Raw genomic sequence first — 25013 nt, 5'->3', positions numbered from 1 at the left:
CCAAATATAACTCTCAACTTATGAAAGAACTTATGAAAAAGATCAGAAACTTTCAGAGTATCTAAAATTAGTTTTTGGTGCCAGGGGCTGAACCCAGGTACTTAACCACTGAGCTATATCCCCAGCCTTTTTTATTTTTAATTTTGAAACAGGATCTTTCTAAATTGGTGAGGCTGACCTTGAACTTTCAATCCTTCTGCCTCAGTCTCAGTTACTGGGATTACAGTGTGGATCACCACATCCAGCACAGAGTATCTAAAATATAAATATTATGCTTCTTATACATATTTTTCTCCTTACATGAAAAGTACTAAGTAAGTTACACTTAAATGCCTTATGTTAAAAAAAAGAAAATTAGGTACTTCTCACTTAAGAGAGTTGAAATTATTTAAAATTAGGGGTGAGGGTAAAAAATGAGCTATATGTTCAATGTAAATTGTATTAAAACCCAAATATAAAATATAAACAGAAGGGAAACTTTCCTAGAAGGGAATACATATTACCTACTTTCCTGCCAAGGTAGGTAAATTACATTACAAAGAAATCTAGAGGAAGACAGTTTGAGTTTCTTTCCCTTATAAATGTCAGTAAAAATAAAATCCATAGGGTCAAAATATTTAGGGTTAGAACTGGAAATATATAATCCTGTTTTTAGGACAAGGCAGCTAGTTGAAATAAGTTAACACAGTCATTTGAGTTGGTTGTCTGCATACTGGACAGGACTTATCGCTTTTCTTTAGCTTCTTTGCACCTGTGAAGCATGACATAAGGTATCCTGATTTACCATAAACATCTTTAGGTCAACCTTGGCAAATCACACAAGGTTCGATGACATTAAGGAGGAAACTAGTTTCCGCACCCTCTTCTTTGTCTTGTTTCTTCCTTCTCAAACTCTTTGCCATCTTCTTGACTGTGATAACTAATGCTATTTGAAGTTGATGGCTGAGAATAGTCCTCACTTTCTTGTGACTGGGAGGCTTGTGTGATCTTATCATTTTCCTCAATACATGATTCTTTGGAATCATTTGCTGTAGTTTTTTTTATTTTCTATTTTATTTGTTTTTTACTCCAGCACATCCAAGCCCTCTTCTGCCTGTGTTGAGCTTTCTAGTTTGGCTTTCTCAGAAATTTCCCCTTTATCTTTCCCTTTATCTTCAGGAAGCCAGTTCTCACGAAGGGTCCAACATCTATTGCATTGTGGTGGAAAGGGAGGATTCATTTCATTGCATGAAGTACACTTCCAATAGTCAGCTAAGGACATTTCAGGATCTTCTTCAAATGAATCTGTATCACTTTTCCCTGCCTGATACACAGTAACTCAGTACACCTCATCATCTTCATCTGAGAGTTCTTGCCTTCTTCACTAAGGCTATAATCCTCTGAATCAAGAGATTCAATTTCAAATTCTACACTAAATTGATCTCAAACTGAGTCCTGATCCAACCCATCAGGGGAATGTTCACTCACACCATCTTCAATATTCAGATTTGATGGAGTCACTGCTGCTGCTTCCTTCACAACATATTTCCCTTATGACACACAGAGCCAGGCTTTCATCAAAGGAACGGGAAATACTATCAGATTTGTGGCACTTTTGTCACTCACCAGATAATTCATCTGAATTTTCTTCTGTCTCACTAATTGCTCTCCTTTTAGATGAGGTAGATGGTCTAGAAACCAAACAGGAAGATGAAGGCTTCCCTTCCTGTAGTTCTAGCATAAGGCCCTTCTGATCACTCCCACCTTCAAGGTGACACCTGTTCGCACTCACTAATGTGCTGGCATCTGATGGTTCTCTTTCATAGTGTAAGTGGTTTTTTTGTGTGTGTGTGCACCAACAGACTTTAACAACTTCAAAAGCAATGGCTTTGGTCAAACCAGGGTCTCTTGTTCCTGGAATCTGCGAGGTGCTTACAGCACCATCAGTAGAAACAGATATGCTGGTATTCCACAATGGCCTGATCAGTACATAAAATGTGCCACATATCTGTGACCATGGTGTCTATCTTCAATCAGGAAAAGGAGTGGTTTAAATGGCCTCAGCTGTAGATAGTCAGGACTTAGCTCCTCCAACGACAGTCTCAGTCTGGGAACACGTCCCAACTTGACCATCCTGCTAAACACTCCGGGCTTTTTGCTTGGAGGTGGTGGTGGTGGGGGTGAAGGGTCCTTCAAGGTGCCCCAGTTTCCTTCACCCTGAGCGCTTGGGCCTCGGCGACCATCCCACTGGCGGCTCAGACCACTGGGCGCTTGAACACACTGAGCCCCACGAGAAAGGTAGTGCCTGGCGGGGGGAAAGCGACAGGAACTCGTCTAGGGGGGTAGGGCTGCCCCTCGAGTTAGGTTTCTGGCTCAATTTTCTCCCCAGAACACAGGGCCGCAGAAGCCAAGCTCTGCATGTGCCCCCAAAGTGGATTTTTGTTCCTAAGGAAAGTATGGCACAGATTTACTTGAATTCAAGTTTCTTTTGCTCATAGCTTTGAGAATGTGTAAAAAGAGAAGTAAATATTTCTAAGTTTTGCCAACATCTGTTTTTTTTTAAAGGAAAATCTATCATGATGTTTCTTTTGGCTTTAGAGAAACATACTTGGTTCTGTAAGCAGCAAATGTAACAAGTCCCATATAAAATGCATTCAGAACTCAAGTTGAGATGCAGCAGAACTGTTCCCTCAAAATTTTCTCTTCCATCCTGTTTCTATACAATGTATCTTCTGCAATTTTTATATTCTAAAAATTTTCTCATCTATAATACCAACTCCCAAGGAAGCCATAGTGTTTTTTTTTTCTGAATATATTCTCAAAAGAAGCTTCTAGAGATAAAAATAAAAAAGACTTTTTTGATGTTCTATATGGGAGTCAGCAGCACTGTTATCCATTTATGGCTTAAGGTCACTCAAGAGTCCCCTAAGATGCATAGGGTCAAGCTGGTAGACAGGATCACAAACACTCTGAGAGTGTGGTATGAGGGAGAAGAGCTCTGAAGAATCTAGGTGTCAGGCAACATAGTAGGAACATCTTTAATTAATGTGGTCAAAGAAGTAGAGGCATAGGCCGAAAAGATGGAAGGCTCTTCAACACAGTCCAAGAGCAGATCTCTTATTTTTCATGTGTGGAAACTGAGTCAAAAGAAACATTCTGTTTATTTGTCCTTTGGTCACCCAGTGAGTCAGCATTTCCACTAGACGTCACTCCTCCTCAGGTAATGCCTATTGTCGCGACCCCCTTGCCCGCAAGGAAGACGCAACACCGGGAATCTTCTTCCAGTCGTTTATTCAGGTTCTCGAGATCTCTTCCACTCTACTCTCTTCTTCATCTTCCTCTTCTTCATCTTCTTCTCCGAATGCTCCTACCAGCCTTAATAAAGCATCTCAAGCCCCAATGCGAAGCTGCCACGTGGAGCTTTCTCATAGGGTGTTAGAAAACCACGCACCAACTCTCCCAATTAAGGAGTTGTTTGTCACAAACCACAGTCGAGCCAGCGCCATCTTGTAATGGCGACCGCAGTCCGCAGAAACGGCTCACTACAGTTCCCCCTTTTGTTTTCTAAAAACAATACAGGCGAGAGTAGAGGTCCTATCCCACTGTGCAGAAGTGGCTGCATAGTATGGCTCAGCCCCAAGGAGGGCCCTTCCCCAGATCTGAGACCATATCAGCCGACGCTTTTCTCGTGGGACGGGGCGTGGACGCGTCTAACCCGCATGCAATAGGACATGCTCTCCTTGAGGTCCACTTCAAGGATCACTCAAGTGCAGTGCCTTGCCTCGCATCCTGTATCGTGATGGACGAAGGGGGATAGCCGAGGCTGAACTGTGGCTGTTTAGAAACACAACGACAAACAAGTTGGTAACACCCTACAAGAAAGGCACGGATCTTAAGGCGATAATCTGTGCAAGCCAGACTTGAGGTGAATTGCCGTTACTCATACTAAGCCTTCAACCAGGAACCTTATCAGACCCAAGCAGGTCAGGACGTTCCCACATGACCGTTATTGGCTGAATACGAAAACAGACACCACAAATCTTTCAAGGCCCTGTGAGCTCCTTCAAGGTCTTGTGAGCTGGCCTCTTTGACATGCACAAAAATCAGGGCTGGATCCAAGCCCTGGGGGCCGGGGGGAATCCGTGCCAGCAGTTCCCCCCCTTTTGTTTGTTGCACGTCAAAGGGAATCAAGTAGCCCCTGTCTTAGGTCGTTCACTGCCCCTACACTGCTTACCCGTCTTTGGGGAGGCCCCATTCCCCTGTCTTAGGTTGCAGTGCAAGCGTGAAAGTTGCCCGTCTCTGGGTACTACAAGATCAGCTTGTTGTTGCCAAGGCGTTCAGTGGTATCTATTCAGCCAGTCATTATTGGGTCTTTAATTGGTTCCGGTTCAACAAGGCATAGAGTAAAAATAAAGAAGAAAAAGGGGGCAAAAGGAGGAAGGCATGAAGCAGGGATCATTGTAGAAAAATCATCTTCGAATTGGTCGGAGACAAACTTCAGCAAGATCATCCTTGGTCTGCAGGCGTTGATAATGGATCTGTATTGGCTTAGAAGTCAGAATGTTAATTTGGTCTTTAATAAATTGTGTCATTCTCTTACCTAGGCAGGGGCCTACAGCAGCCATAAGGAGGAGACCGAAAAGCGGTCCCATTACAGTGGATATCAAAGGACTTAACCATGGGGTATTTTTAAACCACTGTTCAAACCATCCTTGTTGTGCTTCAAACTCCTTTTGTCTTTTAGCCAATCTTTCCGTGACCTTTTCCATAGTTTCACGGATTACCCCAGTATGATCTACATAAAAACAACACTGTTCCTTTAAGGCTACACATAGTCCTCCTTCCCTTAGGAATAATAAATCTAGTCCCCTCCTATTTTGTAACACAACTTCTGAGAGGGAGGTGAGGGACTTTTCCAAAGCAGTAATTGACTTGGCCATGGCTGTTAAATCTTATAGCTGGGTAGAGAATAACATTTAGGATCTGCAGTGGTATTAGAGGATAATTTAGACAGTATTGCTACCCCTTCATAATAGGGCGGCCTGGAGGTCAAGCATAGCCAGCAATCTTGGGTCCTGTTAGGACTAGTGGCATTGAGAGCGAAAAAGGCTCCTTGGATCAAATCAAAAAGACGATCTCCAGTTCCAGGGTGTATGGGCCCAGGGGTATAATCAAAGGTTTGATAGCCCACAGTTATTGTTTGACCGCTGGGGGAAGATATTACTGCTGGGGCTATAGGCTGTTTGGGTCCAGATGGGGCCTTTTGATCTCCGAGCACCTGATTGGGTCCTATTAAACTTCCAGTAGGCTGTTCTGTGGTCAATTTAAGCCGAAAAAGCAGGCCAGGATTGTACTGTCCGGGGGTGTAAATACGCAGCCCCCAGAGATATCCTTAAGTCCAATCTGGCTGCTGTTTTCCATTGGAAGTAAACTGAATAGTAATATCTGATTCTCCCTCTATTGTTTACCAGAAATGGGTAACATCATTTTGCCAGACATCATTGGTGTGTAAGCCTCTAGGATTAACACTTAGACTAGGGGAATGAATGAATGGAGCACACACTGGGCATAAGAAAACAATTTGTAGAGTCTGATCACGTGAGCACCCCGCACGGAAGCGTAAGGATTGTGCATTTAGATGGAATTTAGCATGGAGCTAAGGAGTTGATCCGTTTGTAATTGTTCCATGATAGTAAATTGTCTGCCAATATAAGGGGCTGTTTCAACAACTGAGGCTAATTTAGCAACATAGAGACTATCAGTATACACATCAAGTGGAATGGAATTGTATAATTTAAGGGCCATAATTAGAGCCTCAACTTCTGATATTTGGGCAGACAGTCTAGGAACAGGGTGTCGAATTACTTGAGATCCATCAAAAACAACAACAAACCCTCCTTTTTGCTCCGTCTGTATAAACAGTTTGAGCTCCCGAAATAGGCATAGAATAGTTTATCTGGGTAACCTGCATGTCTTGTAGGGCCTTCTCTATCAGTCTTAATGATTGTAGAGCCTCAGGTGTGGGATTCTCTTGTAGGGCCTTCTCTATCAGTCTTAATGATTGTAGAGCCTCAGGTGTGGGATTCCTGGCTGAGCTGGGGGAAGGGTCTCCTTGGAGGAGATCATACAGAGGCTTAAGTTCCTGGAAAGAGAGGAGTTGGCACTGTTGTCAAAGTCATAAACATACCTCTTAAGAGAGGGGGAAAGGGAGAAACCTTTAGCAACTTGACGTTTCTCCCAAGAATGATCCTGACAAGGCGTAAATGTTGGGGGGAAACCAAGATTAGGGGTACAGTAAGGAGAGGCCTTAAAATGAGTGGCATTATAAAGACTATTAGAAGAAGGAGGCACTGGGATTAGTACTTCGGAGATAATAGCCAAGGTAGTTATGTTTAAAGCAGAGCTATTTACGGGGGTTCCTGAGCCTGATTGTTCCCCTGAGGCTACTTAGCTCAATACAGCACTGAGAATGCTTCCCTGAGACCTGACTGGACCGCAATGGGTCCTTCCAGTTAATCAAATTCTTGGTCTTAAGGCTAATACAATGAGTGTTCCCGAAGCCAAAACAAGAAACTCCTGTGAGATTAACTTGAGATTGATCAAAAATGCTTTCCACCTGAGTTAGTGTGAAGGCGGCATCCACTCCACAAGTGCGCACAGACTCCGCCAGGGTCTTCAATTTATCATCTTATGAGTTTAACATAGAAACCTGTGGAATCAAATTTTGTCTGAAAAAGATATCTTCCGTTAGCATTTACAGGTAGGCATTTTTTAAAAATACAGTTTCTGAGTAGCTCCGGTAGAAATCCGAAACGCAGCAGTACAGGTTAGTGGCTGGAAGGCGGGACTAGAAGTCCTGTCTGAGTGACTGTGGAAGAATCAATCGGTAGCCCCCAAGAGTGTGGGAGGTGGGACCAGGAAGTCGCTCTTCCGCCAGGCAGCCCATGGTTACCATGGTGATGCAAGCAACACGGAGTCCGTCGCTCACCCTCAGGGCAAAAGTTCCCCAAGATTTCCTAGCCGACCGCACCTTGCCTGATTTTGTTTGCATTTTTCCCCGCCTGGCCAAGCTCTTACTGCGGCAGCAGCCTGCTCTGTTTCTGGACCATCCCCGCACACTCCGGCTTCCGGGCCGGGGCGGGCTCCTGTTCCCTTTTCCCGGCTGCAGTGGGCGTCCCTGGGCATAGATCCCAGGGTCATAATTAATCTGCTGCTGCGGCACCCATGGCACAGCAACAGAAGGAACACAGAAAACGAAAGACACAGACGACAAAAAAAAAACACAGAAAACAAAAGTGAAAGTACACATTGCAGCTGCAATAAAATATGAGGCCTACGGGGTCCCGCTCTCGGGGACGAGGGGTCCGCTCCGCTCAGGGACGAGGGGTCCGCTCAGGGACGAGGGGTCCGCTCAGGGACGAGGGGTCCACTCACGGGACGAGGGGTCCACTCACGGGACGAGGGGTCCACTCACGGACGAGGGGTGCACCACTCCTGACGACTGAAAGTTCTGATTTTCCCGGGTTTCGGCACCATTTGTCGCGACCCCCTTGCCCGCAAGGAAGACGCAACACCGGGAATCTTCTTCCAGTCGTTTATTCAGGTTCTCGAGATCTCTTCCACTCTACTCTCTTCTTCATCTTCCTCTTCTTCATCTTCTTCTCCGAATGCTCCTACCAGCCTTAATAAAGCATCTCAAGCCCCAATGCGAAGCTGCCACGTGGAGCTTTCTCATAGGGTGTTAGAAAACCACGCACCAACTCTCCCAATTAAGGAGTTGTTTGTCACAAACCACAGTCGAGCCAGCGCCATCTTGTAATGGCGACCGCAGTCCGCAGAAACGGCTCACTACACCTATCTAGCATCTTAGAGAATTAAACAGCAAACTGGTTTCTCTTCACTAGTGAGAAGCAGCAGAAAGTCTTTATAGAATACTTTCCAGAAGTGAATGACATTTTTTCATATACACATCTATGTACTTTTTTAGACAAATCTATGAACTACAGGGGAAAAAAAGAAATAACTAAGGTACTTCAATGACTAATGCTATTATAAAATGACTGAATATACAGAAAACTTTCAGACATGAGTAAAACAAAAGTCAACAACAAGTTGTAGTTTCCCCTCACTGTCTTAAGTATGATTTTAGGTAGCACAAAGTGTTACCTCAGTTCTTACTTTAGAATTTCTCATGAGTACATGAGAAGTCCAAATTAACTAGTTCCACAAATATACACTAAGAACCCCCATTCCTTTCATTTTCCAAGGGGTAGGAGCTTTGAAGTGGATTTCAGTGCAAAACACTTTCCTATAATTTTTATTTGCTTGTAATTGTCATTCTTTTAAGTTTCATCTACTTTTTCTAGAATAACAAGGAACAATGATTAGCCATAAGAATTAAGATAATCAAATATATCCCACCATGAATTAATGCTTTAAAACAGCATTGTATAAATAATATCTCAATCTAAAGAACATTCAACAAACAAGCAAGCCACAGGATTCAGCTGCATTTAAAATCTAACATTTTATAGGTCCTATTTGCAGCCATTCTTCCCCAAATATTTTAATTATGTACAGTGAGTGATTTTTTTTACCCATTAACATTTGTCTGACAGAACTAATCTCAAAAAAGATAGCAAGCTATATTTTCTAAAAATTAGTTTCAATTGCTAAATTTCCTAATTCTGTTATTAGCCTTCAATTATTTAGATGATTAGATGATTAATTTCAAAAGCATGCTCCTAGCTTCCTGGGACACTACTGAAGTTCTAGACAAAAGTGAGAAAGGACCTCTCTTAGGAAAATAAATAAGTGTTGGATATAACTATGTAAATATGCAGGGAAGAGGCCTAAGAATCCATGTTTTCAAAATATATTTTATGACAATATTTTGCTGCTAGCAAGCAAATGAATTTGCTCAAAAGTAGACAGCAAACAAAATAGATTTGAAACCAAATAGATTGAATTCTTTTTCTCCTCTTTTGAACTCCCACTCATTAAACATGTTCTTACTGTATCATCAATTTTAATTATTTTCCATTGATTGGGCACTTGACATATTAAGAACCTTATTGGATATAGTGAGAACTCATTCATACACAATACCCTAAAATAAATTAGGTTGAGGGGCAGCAACCTAGTAAGAACAGCCTCTGTTTAATTCCTGGAGGCATCTCAGGAATTAAAGAAAACTTTAGAGAAGCTAAGAAGAAAATTTAGAAAGTGACCAGAGAGGCTGTGTGAGGTCACTATTTCTCAAACATTAGCAGACATCTGGATCACCTGTAGGATTTATGTAACAGTGTGGAGTTTGGGGTTCCACCCCTAGAATTTTTGATGAAGCCTGGGGGAGATTCCTCCTAGACACTGGGGTCTGGGAACCACTCTGGAGAACTGTGGTTCAATTATGACTTGGATGGAGATGAGGAATACTTTGAGGACAATGTAAAGATGGCCAGAAATCGAGAAAGCCATCTCCCCAACACCATATGCTCCCATTCTCCAAGACCTTAAGGGAATCAAGAAAGATGCTAAAGAGGAGGAGAGGCTGCCTTTCTGTACACTCTGCATTCTTCTGACTCTTAAATTGAAGGGACTTTATGGTCTTGGCTTCCCCTCTGCCGGTATCCTGTTCTCTGGCCCTGATGTAGCTTCCCAACTGGAGTGACCATATTAAAATATCTGTATCAGTTTTCTCCTGCTGCTAGAATAAATCACCACCAATTTGACATCTGAAATGAATTTATTACTTCATAGTTTTGTGATTTTGTAAAATTTCACCAGGCTAAAATCCAACGTGCTGTAAGGGTGTGTTTTCCTGTTTGGAGGTCCTAAGGGAGGATTCATTTCCTTGCTCATTTGCGTTATTGGTAGGATTTAGTCCTCTGTGGCTGTGAGCAGAAGGCTGTTCCCAGCTACATACATTCTTTGACCTTGGTCCTTGTCCTCCATCTTGAAAACCGGCCAACAGAAGTTGACCATACTGTGCTTGAAATGTTTCCCCCTTTCCATCTTGTCATATCCCCCTGACCTTCATAGGAACAACTCTCTGCTTTTAAGGACTCATGGAACTAGACTGGGTCCAAGTTAATCCAGGATACTCTGACATCTCAAGATTCATATTCTGAATCATATCTGCAAAATTCCCTTTCCATGTAACATAATGTGTTCATGGAATATATGTCTAGGAATTAGGCATTTTGGGGCTTATTATTCTTCTTATCACACTCTTTAAATAAGGCCACCTCTAAAAATAATTATGGCATATTTATTAGTCAGCTTTTTATCACTGTGATAAAATACCTGGGAAAATCAACATAAAGGACGAAAGGTTTATTTTAAAGAGATCCTGGGACAGGGCACAATTCCAAAGATCTGGTCTCTCAACTAGTTTCCATCTCCTACAGTTTCTACCACCTCCCAACAATCCATTCAGTTATGATTCCATCAATGGAGACGATGAAGTTAGACTCTTGTTATCCAATCACTTCCCAAATGTCTCATCTCTGAACATTTCTGCACTGGGGACCAAGATTTTGATACCTGAGCCTTTGGGGGATATTCCAGACCCAAACTATAATAGCATCACGACAGGAATAAACCAAGGCATGTCATCACCTGTATGCAACCTAAACGTTAGGAGTCTAAAATAAAATGGTGTGTGTGTGTGTGTGTGTGTGTGTGTGTGTGTGTGTGTATTTGTATGCTGGAGCAAACCAGTTAGCTCTATCATCAATTGGTTGAGTTAAAATAAATATTTTAATAGTTATATCTATTGATGAAGTGCCAGAGATGAATCACACAACTGTGCCTTCAAGAAGTTTCCAGCAGTTTTCAGTAGATGCATTTATGAGTATCCACCTGCCCTCTCAATGTGTTCCACTTCTGTGTGAGTTAGTGGGATGTACAGACATTTGATTTCAAAGTAAGGACACTGGTTTCAGGAGAAAAATGAATTTCCTTGACCATGAAGGCACCCAGAGAGCAGGATCATAGAGATCTATTATCTAACCATTATGCTGACAAACCAGGCTCATTGGGTATTGCTGAAGAGAAGATAAGATGAATGTCCTATTTAGAACATTCCTTTAATTAAGAAGTGGAATATTGGGGGTTTTGGTTTAATTGACCACACAGTACCACATTAACCTTTTCTGATGTTCTTACAAAGTTGAAACTGTCTTCCCTGAGGTAGAATTTTTTTCAAATGCATTCTGCTCTCCTTTAAACATAAACAGATTGAAGAACAAAAAAATAAATAAAAAATAAATATGAAGATGTTATAGCTACTCTTTCCATTAAAAGGTAATTTAAAAACTCAAATTTTGCATATATTCATACATGATTGTATAATGATTTAAAATGAGGCAATGAGTTCAAGACATTCATTGGTTCTAGTTAGAAATGCTTGCATATTTTATACAAATTAATGTTTTATATTTATTTACATTTGAATAATACTGCAATATAAGACTTTATAGCTTGATAATCTTAATGCTATTAATTTGTCATATTCCTATTCATACAAGAATGGCTATAGTTTTGAGTTGTGCATTATTTTAATATTCTTATGATCAAATTGTATCTTATGCATTTTGAAATATTTTTTTCATAAGCTGATAAACATTTGTAAAAAATTTAGGTGGTGTTTCTAGATAAATGTATTTAGAGAGATGTATTATTAAAAGGCATATACAAAATAGTTTAATAAATAACAATATACTTGCATGCTCATCACTAAACACAAAATAGAACATTAGGAAGTACTTTATCCTTAAACTCTTTATAATTTAATAATTTAATTCTTATTTGGAATACCACAATATTTCTGCTAGATATTTAAATTTTAATTTTCATAATTGTGACTGATATGAATTACATGAAATTGAGTAATGCCAAACTTGAAAGAGGTCTATGAAATAAGCCAGTTTCATTACAGGAAAAATATAATAGCAAACAAAGAAAAGTTCCTTTAATTATGTGAAATCAAAGACATTGAATATGAATGTACACATCAACACTGAAAATGATGTAATTTATATCAAGGGATATAAAGTTTTAGAATAAGCTTACAATCAGGAGTGAAATACTATGTCAAAACAAATTTCATTTTACAGATTATAAAATACAATTTTTCAGGCTTTTAAAGTTTCAAAAAACAATTAACTCAAAATGTGTATTTATCAAAGAATGTGTTTATGTAATGAATGTAATTATAAAGGAATTAAAGTTTCTTTTCATTAGTTTAGCATCACAAATAGTAAACTGCATTTGGAATAGGTTTGGAAGCATCATGTCATGAGGGATGGGTACTTAATATGTTCTAACAGAGCAGTTGAGGGACCAGGGATACTGAAGACAGCATAGAAAGAGAAGGTAAATGAACTGGCTGATAATGAAAAATTGAAATTGGCTAGGACATCCAAAAGTTTGCAGAGCAAGAGTCTGATATGAAAGGTATTCAGAATAGATCTTGAAATTTAAAAATAGCAGGGGAGTATTTTAGAGAGGCAATATGATGTCAACCAAAATATTAGTTTCAAAATGTCTTTATTATTTCAATGTTAAAAAGTAACCTAGCATATGTGAGTCACTGGGTTAAATTATCAGCACCACATATAAATAAATGAACAAAATGAAGATTCATCAACATCTGTAAAAAAAAGTAAATTTAGGTATTCAATGCACACAAAAAAACATGTCATATAAGCAAGAAAATAGGCTGAACATAAAAGATGCAAATATGAATTTGACATGGTCTAGCATTTCTGATAAATGAGTTAGAAAGAGATACATATAAATTATTGTAATGTTAAAGGTTCTATAAAACAAATGGGTACAATATAGTATGACATTACGTATGCCACAGAAGGTGCGGATAATTGAGTATATACCTTAGCATGACACTATAGAGGTGGAAACTTAAGGTTTAAACTGTAATTTATGGAGTTTAAAGGCAGAATAAGCACAGAAATACTGTGGGCAGTGAGAAAACTGATTACAAGCCAAGAAGCCCAGGGATGCTTGCAGGGACCTAGCAGATTATGTCAGAGGGTTGTCAGAAAACAATTAGGCATATTAATAAAGGGTATTAAAATTCATATCTTGTGTTGTGGCCTTTATTTATGGTAATGTAAAAACATCAAGGATGTTATTGTAGGGGGTTTGTACATCAGATGGTTCAGACTGACCAAAAAATAAAAAAGATTTGCAAAGAAAGTAAACTGTTAGAAAGGCTTCCATGGCCCAAGGAGAGCTGGAAACAGTTGCTAGGGAAAAAGGCTTAGCTTTTATACCGAGAACAGAAAGGCTGGAGGGAAAATGGTGCAGCTACAAGTGGGTTGTTCAATGTCACTCACTGAGGTAGGCCTGTGTGAATGATAGCCAGTTTGGAGGTGGGTTGAAAAGGAGATCAGAAATCAGTTTGGTTTTGTTCATGTTTTACTTGAATTGCACATGGGCCTTTCCATTAGATGTGCTCAGTAGGCAGTTGAATATCTGAATTGTATGCTTCAGAAGAGAGGTCAGAACAGAGGTACAGATTTGGGCATGTTGTCATCAGACCTTTGAGAATGGGATGAGATGACCCAGTGAGAACCTATACATCAAGAGGTGACCTTAAATATGTAGAGAGTGAGTAGGTGAAGAGCTGTGAAAGAAGTTAGAAAGTTGCCAGAAATGGGAAGGGAGAGTCAGGAGAGGGTGATGTAGGACTGAGCCAGTCGATCCAAGCCAGCACGTAGCCTGTTTCAGCCCTCTTGTGCAGACTCAACTCCACAGATTCACATAATCTCCCCTTAATTACACAGAATTTTCTTAGTTACTGGTTGAGGATTCACATTCAAAGAAATAGCAATCATTTTCCTTTTAAGGTTGGAGTTGCAAATTCAAAAAAATAAATAAATAAAAAGCTTTATGATGCAATTTTTTAAATCTTTACTCCAGTGTCTCAAGTTGTGCTTCAGTGATTTTATTAAGTGGTCCCCAAATACTATAATTCAGAATTTCAGTCACTATCCTACATATTGATTGTTATTTTCATGTAACTGAAGTAATGAGATGCTTAGATACTTCACAACTCTTGTCTCTAAGCACACCATTTCTACTACCCCTTCCTCCTGGCAGCCCACTCCAGCTTATATGTTAAATATTCTAATTTGTTTCTGTCTTGTCCCTTTATGCTTTGACTACTGCTAGTATTAGAAGACTAAAAGGGAATTATATGATGACCATTATTAAAGCCTCTCATACACGTCCATAGGACACACAGATTGTTCCCTGACTTCTCCAAAGATGCTCTTTGACAAACCTCCAGGGCAGAAATAAGAAAGCCAACCTGAGGTCCACCATGTCTTCCTCATTGATCTCTAATATTCAGCTAGTGAAGAGTCATCAGATCTGTGGACACGGACACTCCCAGGTCTGCTCAGGTTGAATTCTCTGAATAGTTCAAAACTCTTTGCCAATCGTATTAGAGACTGTGCTGGCAGAGTGTTGGAGGGTATGTTTACCTTTTTATTCTTTTTCATTTCTTCTCTCTTGATGGTCATGGAATAATTGAAAATTGCCTGCTAAAATAATATAGAAATAAGAAGACCTCAGCAGTACTGAGGTCAAAAATAAATATTTGGAGATGACATTGAAAAAAAAAAGAAGGAAAGTACAGTTAAAAGGTTAGTAAGAAAAAAAAAAATCACTGCATAAAGCTTCCACTTCCATTTTTTAAAAGGTAGTGTTTCTATGTGACAGTGTTGCAAGGAAACAGGACAAATGTGAGATGCCTCAAGTATATATAAAACAAGAATAAAAAGAGTGTGTCTAAGTATAGCATGCATATTGGTTGTGTGAAGAATGTGAGTTAGGTAAAGATAAACAGCCATGCATTTACACCATCACTTTTGCCTATGTCACTTTTAAGCCATTTCTGCTAATGCTAATAGGGACCAGAGAAAATGTGTGCTTAGAGACAAGAGTTGTGAAGTATCTAAGCATCTCATTACTTCAGTTACATGAAAATAACAATCAATATGTAGGATAGTTTTTCAGGGGAGACTCATGAGTAAATAAAACATAAAAATGCATAAAACAGGAGGGATTCCTTACTAACCAGTCCCGAGAGCTCAGGGGTGCTGATGGGAGGCTGAAGGAAGCTGGAGGTTTCTGGCTCTCAACTGTTTGAGTGAAGGGAGGAAGGAGACAGGGAGAGGTGGGGAGGATGTGGGAATCTGCCTTTACTGGGGGTTTTTACTTCGGCTTTCCTGATGGGGACTGAGAATTAGGCGTTAAAAGACCTCCCATGGACTGTTGTATGGGAGAACTAGTTTATATGATTCTGTTGGGGACTGTCGTGTTCCAACTTTGTCAGCAGTGGTGGGACATGGTAGGCTGTAGAATGAGTAACAATCAGGATAAAACATAAATTACCACACAGGTGTTAATGAAGTTAATTGTCACATGCCCAAAAGTTTCCTTTCAGTGTAAGGAAATATAAAAGAAATAGTAAGAAAGAAAGTTGATTTAAATAGAAGCTTAGTTCCACAGAGTTAAAATGTGCTACAAGTTATGAACATTTCATGTAAGTTCCACATTACCTGTCTGTTTTAGTAAGTGAGCTCTTTACAGTTATTTTCCCTATAACAAATATTACCACAGATAGTAATACTATTTCAGCCATTACACACTTTAATTTCTGTTTTCATAAGATTTCTTGTTATTTTATCATGCAGCGTGCCTCTACTGAGGCTTCCTGTAAAGTGTGGAAGAAGAATCAGCCTTTATAATTGCTTTAGCAGCCTAATAGATCCAAAGACTCATCTACTTGCAATTCGTGAATATACATTAAAAATGATTTCTTTATGTTCATCATGTGCAGGAGGAGGCTGCAACTCAAAGTAATACAACTGTAAAACTTAACCTAATCTTATAGTTCTCACATTTCATATATTTTTGCATTTCTTAAAGTGTAAATAAAAAAAGAAAAATCCCAGGTTATCTATTATTTTCCTAGTCAATGTTAAAATAGCTCTGTAAAGTATTCTGTCAGCATCCCCAGTATGGTAGGAATAACAAAATCCCTCTCTATCCAATCTATTGTTTCTTCCATTGAATCTATTCTCTGCAATGCAGTCAGAACATTCTTTTAAAGTATGTATTTCTTATATACATATTTCTGTAATATATATTATTGACAAAACCCTTAAGGTATTTCCCATTGCTCCTAAGAAGAAGAGCAGGTACTTAACAATACTGCAACTCAGGGGACCCAAGCCATGCTATCCTCACCAGGTACTCCGGTACTGCTCATCCTCACTCTGTGCTTCCCATTTCTCCTACTCCTTAGATATTAACTCCTGCCTGTGGGTCCTTATTTAAGTCAGTCTACACATCAGCCTAGTTATACATCGCTGTTTCCTGCTCTCTCTCTCTCTCTCTCTCTCTCTCTCTCTCTCTCTCTCTCTCTCACACACACACACACACACACACACACACACATTCTGTCCTTCAATAATTAACTCCTATCTGGGCAAACTTCCTTGTCTCCCTCAGTCCTCCTTCACAGCCCTAGAGCTCCTGTGCATGTTTCCTACCATGCACCATTCTGTGACCAGGTTTAATTAGCCTCTTAACATTTGTCTCCTTGGCAAGATCAGAACCTCTCAGTCAGGAAATGTTGCGTCTTTGTCTGGATTAGGAATACATAATGAGGAAATACATGAATTGAAGGAAAAAATGCAATAAAGTATTTTCTACAAGAGATCCATTACACAGTTCTGTACATGCCAATAACCTTTTGAAGTAATGAAGTTGGACTTAAATAAACTATATATATATATATAAACACTTCTATTTTTTTCATACACACACATACCTTTAAAATGTATATCTCTTCTAGAAACAGCACTTTTGGGGGAAAGATGTTGTAATTATATATCAAACTTGCAAGATTACTACAATGTTTATCTATAAATATCTAAAGAAATATTTATATTTATATTTATTTTGACATGTATTCACTTTTTACACCTTAGATAGTAAGCTAAATGTTTAGTATGTAATGTAAAGAAAGAAGAAATTGAGTAAATTACCCTATTATGTACTTGACTTATATTAGAATCTATGTGGAATATTAAATTACTTGTCATAAAAATCAAAAACCTGTTTATCCTCTTCTTGATATCTCAAGCTCATAATTACTGTAGAAATAATAGTTGTCATCATAAATTCAAAGTAATGTGACTAGAGATATTGATTTTTAATAGCACTTCAAGACTGGAAGGTCGGACAGTTGGATGCAACTATAATTTGGACTCTTACTTGTTGTGTGATGAAAAACCTGGGTCTTTAGTAGCATTACTTCCCAGCTTTATTAATTTAAAAAAGAAAGGAAAGAAAGACAAAAGGTCAGTGATATTTGGAATTTGAAGGATCATTTTTAAAAAAATGGAAGAGCAATCCAGACACAATAAAATGCAAACTAAAAGAAATTTTAAAAGTAAAATAAAATGAGAGTTCTAGGAGTAGAAGCTCATTCAGTGTGGTAGAGTATAGTGGGTGTGGTTTGTATGTACATGTGCACATTTGGGGGAGGTTTAGTTAATAAAGTACAACCTTGGAAAAGAATACAACATGGATAAAGAAAGAAAGAATGAGACATAGAGGTTTAATTTGCAACATAGGGATTTCCAGTTTTCCCAGCACCATTTGTTGAAGAGGCTATCTTTCAATGTATGTTATTGGTGCCTTTGTCTACTACAAGATAACTGCATTTATGTGGGTTTGTCTTGGTGTCTTCTATTCTGTACCATTGGTCTACATGTCTATTTTGGTGCCAATACCATGCCATTTTGTTACTATACCTCTGTAGTATAGTTTAAAGTCTGGTTATTGTGAGGGCTCCTGCTTCACTCTTCTTGCTAAGGAATGATTTGGCTATTCTGGGTCTCTTATTTTTCCAAATGAATTTCATGATTGCTTTTTCTATTTCTATGAAAAATATCACTGGGACTTTAATAGGAATTGTGTTAAATCTGTATAGCACTTGTGGTAGTATGGCCATTTTGATGATATTGATTCTGCCTATCCAAGAGCATGGGAGATCTTTTTATCTCCTAAGGTCTTCTTAATTTCTTTCATTAGTGTCTGCAAAGAAACAATCAATAACATGAAGAGAGAGCCTATAGAATGGGAGAAAGTCTTTACCACATGCACCTCAGATAGAGCACTAATCTCCAGGATATATAAAGAACTCAAAAAACTTAACACAAACAAAACAAATAATCCAAACAATAAATGGGCTAAGGAAATTAATAGACACTTTATAGAAGAAGAAATGCAATAAATTAACAAACATATGAAAAAATGTTCATCATCTCTAGTAATTAGAGAAATGCAAATCAAAAGTACTCTAAGATTTCATTTCACACCAGCCAGAATGGCAATTATCAAGAATACATGCAATAATAAGTGTTGCCAAAGATGTGGGAGAAAAGGTACACTCAGACATTGCTGGTGGGACTACAACCACTACGTAAAGCAGTATGGAAATTCCTCAGATAACTTAAAATGGAACCACAATTTGACTCAGTCATCCCACTCCTCGGTTTATACACAAAGGACTTAAAATCAGTATATTACAGTGACACAGCCACATCAATGCATATAGCAGCTCACTTCACAACAGCTAAACTATTGAACCAACTTAGATGCCCTTCAACAGATGAATGGTTAAATAAAATGTGGTAAATATACACAATGGAATATTACTCAGCCTCAAAGAAGAATGAAATTATGGCATTTGCAGGTAAATGGATGGAGCTGAAGAATATCATGCTAAGTGAAATAAGCCAAACACAAAAAACTAAATGCTGAATGTTTTCTCTGATAAGAGGATGCTGATCCATAATGAGGGTGGAGGGGGATGGAAAGAATGAAGAAACTTTGGATTGTACAGAGGGGATTTATGGGAGGGGGGTGGTAAGGGGATGGGAAGGATGGTGGAATGAGGACATTAATATCCTATATATATATGGATAATTAAACTACCGGTGTTACTCTGCACCAGGTACAGCCAGAGGAATGAGAAGTTGTGCTCCATTTATGTACAATGTGTCAGAATGTATTATACTGTAATGTATAACTAGTTAAAACAATCTTTTAAAAAAGACTGACATTATTACTTTATGTATATATGTGACTACATGACCAATATGATTCTGCGACATGTATACTCAGAAAAATGAGAAATTATATCCCATCTATTTATGACATATCAAAGTGCATAAATGCATTCTACTGTCACATATAACTAATTAAAACAAATTACAAAAAAGACAGACAGTAAAAGAGATGTGTGGGGAAATGCAAATTGCCTGTCCTATCACTATCCTAATGAGTTTGTCCTTGACCTGAAGGTCATAGGCAGCCAAAAAGGCTTAAACAAAAAAGTGATGTAAGCATCTAGAATTCTGCAGAGCCTTGAGGAAGTGAAAAGGCATTTCCCTGAAGTAAATTATTAAAAAAGATTATTCTTGTCATAATAAAACCTAGGGAAAATTATGGAAACTGATGCAAATAAGGAGGTTGTATTATATTATTTTTGCATTAGTGAGAGCATTTGAAAATCTCTATAGCCCAACTTTAGAATATCTTTCTCAACTTTAAAATATATTTTTATTCATTTATTATGGTAGTGTCTTAGCATTAATGCACACGAGGACATTATCCTTAGTTTAATAAAGTTATGCAAGTACTGATATTCCCTTCTGTGCTTGAATTCTAGCATTCTTAATGGTGTAAGGGGAGTTACATTTAAAAATACAATTCATATCTGATTTAGTGAACCAGAATGTATGAGATAAAAGAGAAAGAGGGAATTTAAAATTCAAAATTCTTTTAGAATAGAGTTTCCAAGCATCTGTCTTTACTGTCATGGGGCTCCAGAGATATTTTATAAAAACAAATTCGACATAATTTGAAAAATGATGAAATTCCTCATTACAAAGCCAAGAACCATTTAAATCTGCTAGAAGATTTTCAAAATTGATCTTTCAGAGCTTTTATTCTGTTACTAAATCCATGAAAGACTTAAACATGCATTTGTTTCTTTCTGCAAACAGAGTATTTACAGCAAAATCTATTCCTGTACTTCAGTTTTAACAAATTGTATTGTGAGATACTATAAACATACATGTTCTATGCATGGAATTGGGAGAAGCAAAATATAGAGTACATTTCCAACCCTTTTAAAATGTTAAGGTAATGAACATATAAAAACTGTAAAATATCTATTTGTGAATCTGCATTATTCACTTATTTCTGCATATTAAGATACAGAATACTGCTTTCACAATTTGCAAGGCATTCAATATATTACATACTTGGCTTATAATCTCAATGGAATGATTGCATATTTTGTATAAATAAGGACACCTAAAACTTTTTAATTTTAGAGTTAAACTTTTGGTAGACATTTAAAAACCATGATTTATTTTTATAATTATACTGTATAGTTCTATTGTATTTTACCAAATGTTCTATGAATTGTTAGTTTTAAAAACATAATTAGCATAGTTATGCTGTTACTATGAAAACCTAACATAATGTTTCTTCTTTCAATACAAGACTTTATCTTTTACTGGGGTCTGATTTGAAAGAAAAGGAATAATTGTGGCATTTACAATAATATTAAGGGAGGGATTTTTAAAAATATGCCACATTATAGAAAATTATAAGTATGGGTAAATGTTTTGAAATTTCAAAATTTCATATTTTGAGTATTCAGCATGTGGATTTTAGGACACATGGATTTCCAATTTGGAAACCAAGAATTAGAGGATATGAAAAAAACATTCTGAGTAATTTCTAATATGAATTCATCCAAACAAGATTTTTTTCAGTTGGTTAATGCTAAATATTTGCATAATTAAGAATTCTAATAAAGTAATAAATATTCCACAGGTTAACAAATCTGAAAGGGGGAGGCAGATGAACATGTAGCCATGAAGAGGGATGGGGTAAAGGGTGGTGGGTACCACTGGGTAACAAAAACATGAAATATACTTCTTCTGACCTTTAAGATAGCAAGAGAAGCTAGAAAGACAGATTTGTGTGTTAAAATTATACTTTTTTTACAACTAAAAGTGATTATTGTGCAGGTTTAGATAAGTCTGTACAGGAGTCAGTTCCTGCAACTCCTTTCTCAGGCCTCTGGTTTAATAGACTCAGTTATGACATGAAGTCCCCACAGCTTTATTATTCTCATTTTGCACATTTGAAAACAATAGCTGGACAAATCTTTCTCAAAATTAAAACAGCTGCATTAGTCTTTTCTAAGCAATACATTAACATAAGGTATATAATTTGCCAGAGTGTTAAACCTTTTATCTCAACCTTTAATTGGCACATCACATGTAGGAAGATGAGCTCAAATGGACATTTTTCTCAGGTCCATGGCTTGAGTATGTTGGATAAGGAATTGTCCAGTTCTTCATACATTTACTATTTTAATCAATACACAACTGAATATAATTCATTTTAAATTAATTATAGTATTCGATAAAAATTTAAATAATTACTTTTATTATTTAAAAGCAGATTAGTTCCATAACATAAAAGTATATTATTAGTAAATAAAATTTATCATTCAGTGCACTTCAAAATAAGTCATGATGCATGAGGTATCAAACCATACTGCTGAGGGACTTTCTTTTTTGTTTTCTTTGCAGCAGGGTGGGTACCGAGAATTGAACTCAGGAATGCTTAACCACTGAACCACATTCCCAGTTCTTTTTCCTTGGGGTGCGAGGGTGAGCTCAGGAGGCACTTGACCACTGAGTCATATTCCCAGTCCTATTTTATATTTTATTTAGAGCCAGGGTATCACTGAGTTGCTTAGCATCTTGCTTTTGCTGAGGCTGGCTTTGAATTATCTATCCTCCTGTCTCAGTCTCCCAAGCTGCTGGGATTATAGGCATGAGGTGCCAAGCTTGGCCCCAACTCTTTTTCATGTTTTATTTTGAGACAGGGTCTCTATAAGTTGCTTAGGTTCTGGCTAAGTTGCTGAGGCTGGCATTAAACTTGTTATCCTCCTATCTCAGGCTCTTGAGCCACTGGAACTACAGGTATGAGCTTGAAGAAGGCCTTTCTACTACAAGTTGTTTTAAAGAATGGCTTAGCAAATGGTGTTAGTATGCTAAGGGATACATTAGATTATTATGTGAAAAGCAACAGAGTAATAATCCAGCTTCCAACAACATATAAACCGATGCACCATACAGAGATGGGAAGGTGCATATCAAAGAGGCAGGAGCAAAAGAGTAAAGTTTGAATGCTGAAAAGTCACAATGTCTGATTTTTATAAAAATGCTTTTCTTTTCCTAACTCATTTTCCTAACTTCAAGTGGGTTGCTGAACTAACTAAAGAGCAAAACTATTTAGGGCTGGGGATGTGGCTCAAACGGTGGCGCTCTTGCCTGCCTGGGTTCGATCCTCAGCACCACATACAAACAAAGATGTTGTGTCCGCCGAAAACTAAAAAATAAATATTAAAAAAAATTCTCTCTCTCTCTCTCTCTCTCTCTCTCTCTCTCTCTCTTTCTCTCTCTCTCTCCCCCCTCTCTCATTCTCTCTTTAAAAAAAAAAAGAGCAAAACTATTTAAGATAGCATTCTGGGCAAGAAGAGCCAGTAATCATAATAGGAGATGTGCATTGAAGGAAAGTGAAGAAGGAGTTACTTTTATTTTTTTTTAAACATTAGTATTCTGTTCAATTTTTTTTTAGTCTTTTCAACAGCACAAATGCATTAGTAGACTCGTAAAAAATGAGGCCATAGTGAAAACTTTAGGAAATGGTTGATGAAATAAAGTAGAATTTCCTTCCTCAGTGATGCTTGAAATAAACAGCATAAACATTTAACATCAAAAAAAATGTAAAAGCTCAAGAGGCACAATCCAATATCCTAACTTTGAAATAAGATCAGCTACAGAAAAAATAAGAGGGTTTCATCTCAGCTCAGTACAGGTCCTAGAACTCACTTTAATGCCTCAGAATGGTATCAGTGAAGTAACAGAAGCTCTACATTTTCACAAAAACATGCCAAAGATGAAAAAGAAAAAAAAATAATGCAAAGACGTGTGTGGGGGCTGCTAGACAGCAGAAGAGAGGCCGGTGAAAGAAGAGAAGTGAGCAATAGCGGACAGAAGTGCTGGGGCCACCCTGCACAGTCAGGATAATACAGCAAAGAGCAAGACTTCCCACCACCCATGCTAAACCTGAGTGCTGAGCACCAAGAACCGGGAGCAACATACACCTGTTCTACAGAGGGTTCCGCTTTGCCCCCACCTGTCCCATCACCCTCAGGCTCCCAAGCTTCTGGACTGTGGCTAGGACATGAAATAAGCCCTTTCACACTAGGGCTTTCCCAGGGAGACTACTGAATCTTAAGTGTGATATAAACAAATTAAGGAAAAGTCACTCTCACTACTTCTTAGAAGAGCTGTTTAAGTTAAAAAATAATAGGAGGAAAATAATTGATATGGTGGCTAGTAAGGGGAGAAAAGAAACACAGGAAGACATAGTGCTCCTTTAATAACGTATAAAATAACAAAATAGAAGAATTGGAGAGCCAACAGAATGAGTTCTAAAATACCACTATTTCCAAACTAATAAATAAAATGCAGCCAGTAACATAGAGGATAGACATGACCTGAAACTGAAATATTGACATAAAGGAAGATGGAGACATAACCACAGTGACTAAGGAAGGGAAAAATCCAAAGATTCCGAAAGGAATGCCCTTAGCATTTTAAGAGTCTGGTGTAAGAGTAGAATGCTATACATCTAAATATTAAATAAAGGTCATTTCCAGCTAGTAAACTATTTTTAAATTATTTAAAAATAAATGTTGATAAAAAGACCTGCAAAGCAAGTTTTCAATACAGAATATGGGATAACTCAGCATTTCATGTCAGAGTGCAGCAGTGAACAAGAATTAACTCCCGGCCTCTATGTCCTAGCTCATCACCCTTTTTTTCCCATCTTGGCATTAACCATCAAGGGGAAAGGTACCTCAAATGTCCATATGCAGATACCCTAACCTGATCTTCCTTGAGGAAAGAGATGTCTAAGTTCCAGGTGGTACTGAGCCTGAGCTATCCATGCGTTAAGTCTGAGGGCCTGCCTGATGAGGACTGTGGGCCTGAGCTAAAGATTGTATTATTCTCTACCTTTTACCCAACAAATCCCCCTGGTCTTGATATCATGTCTAGAAATTTCTGCACAAATTATCAAATGACAGGGGCTTTTCCAGGCTGCCTGATCACTAAGACCCTCTCACAAGTGCCATCAGTTTGTCCCATGTCACAATCCATATTTAAAATATGAAAATATATACCTTTATTTTTAGAGGTTTACAGAGGTATAATTGATATGCAGAGAACTGCATGAGTTTAATGTATACAACTGATGAGTCACCACAATACCATCACCAGGATCAAGGTAATAGGGGACATGTGCTTCAGCATCTCAAACATGTCATTGTAACTGATGCGCCCACTGGAAACCCGTCCCAGAGAGGCCCAGGCACAGTGGGTGGTCCATGGGAGGAGGCACAGCAGGAGGGGCAGAGCAGGGAGCAGGGGCAGGGAAGAAGCAGATAAGAAAACAGATCCAGTTAATCAGTGTCCGGTTAGATGTCCACAACCAAGAGGCAAAGTGAGGGCTCTCTCTGCTTGACTGGACCCTGCGGCCCCACCCCCAGCCTCACCTCCTCACTCCAGCCCCACGCAGGACAGCGGGCAGGGTGACGTCTGAGCTAATGAACATGGAGGGAAAGGGCTGCATCGGGGCGGCTTTGGGCTGTGAATTTCTGGTTTACTCTTTTAGAACACAGATAAGGCCAAATCAGAAAGCGCTGTTTCACCATGCGGGAAGAGCTGCGGAGTGCTGTGGAGACAACGCTGTGGCTGAGCCACAGCTGCTACGGCCACTGCCGCAGCAGTCAGATTGGCTCCCACTCTCTTCCATGTGCAACTTCT

General features: G+C 38.5%; 2 pseudogenes across 2 annotated transcripts in view; both read right to left on the bottom strand.

Moving 5' to 3' along the window:
* The window catches only part of LOC308651214 (cytochrome P450 3A9-like), a 596726-nt pseudogene that overhangs the window by 199636 nt on the left and 372077 nt on the right, over positions 1-25013 (bottom strand). The gene's annotated exons all lie outside the window — the stretch shown is intronic.
* Positions 1064-24819, bottom strand: LOC308652247 (E3 ubiquitin-protein ligase Mdm2-like; annotated as a pseudogene). Its single transcript has 3 exons — positions 24743-24819; positions 2105-2284; positions 1064-1958 (listed from the first exon to the last, which is right to left on the bottom strand). The product of its transcript is annotated as an E3 ubiquitin-protein ligase Mdm2-like (transcript).

The sequence above is a fragment of the Spermophilus citellus genome (genome assembly GCF_964194105.1).
Source record: "Spermophilus citellus genome assembly, chromosome: 6".
NCBI lineage: Eukaryota > Metazoa > Chordata > Mammalia > Rodentia > Sciuridae > Spermophilus > Spermophilus citellus.
Note: the sequence above shows the minus strand (reverse complement) of the source record. Positions and strands in the feature narration are given on the sequence as shown.